Source organism: Syngnathus scovelli, chromosome 11, assembly GCF_024217435.2.
Source record: "Syngnathus scovelli strain Florida chromosome 11, RoL_Ssco_1.2, whole genome shotgun sequence".
Lineage (NCBI taxonomy): Eukaryota > Metazoa > Chordata > Actinopteri > Syngnathiformes > Syngnathidae > Syngnathus > Syngnathus scovelli.
In genome coordinates, this window is record NC_090857.1 from 1,336,099 (window position 1) to 1,336,479 (window position 381).

The following is a 381-nucleotide window of genomic DNA, read 5'->3' on the forward strand; positions in this document are numbered from 1 at the left end:
TGCCTAGCAACAAAGGCCCATGGCGACATCACCAGCAAGTATAACCCTCTGAAATTTATTTTCTTTGCTTTTAAATATCGTAACTCTTTTGTTTGTAAATGCTTTTAAATGTTGTACTGTATTTTTAGTTATCAGGCACGCAGCGTTACCTTGTGTATTGAATGCTTTATATAAATAAAGCTTCCTTGCTGTGCCTTTTCCTGCCGCTTCACCAAGTCATTATTAACCACATGGATTAATCACACATGGAGGTTGCGGAACTTTGCGCCATCCCAGCTTTTGAGCATGTGACGGTATGTTTGGGGGAAATGAGATCATACTATTTCCGTTGCATTACTTTACACTGCAGCACAGTCACCACCTTTCTTCTTCACTGCACAT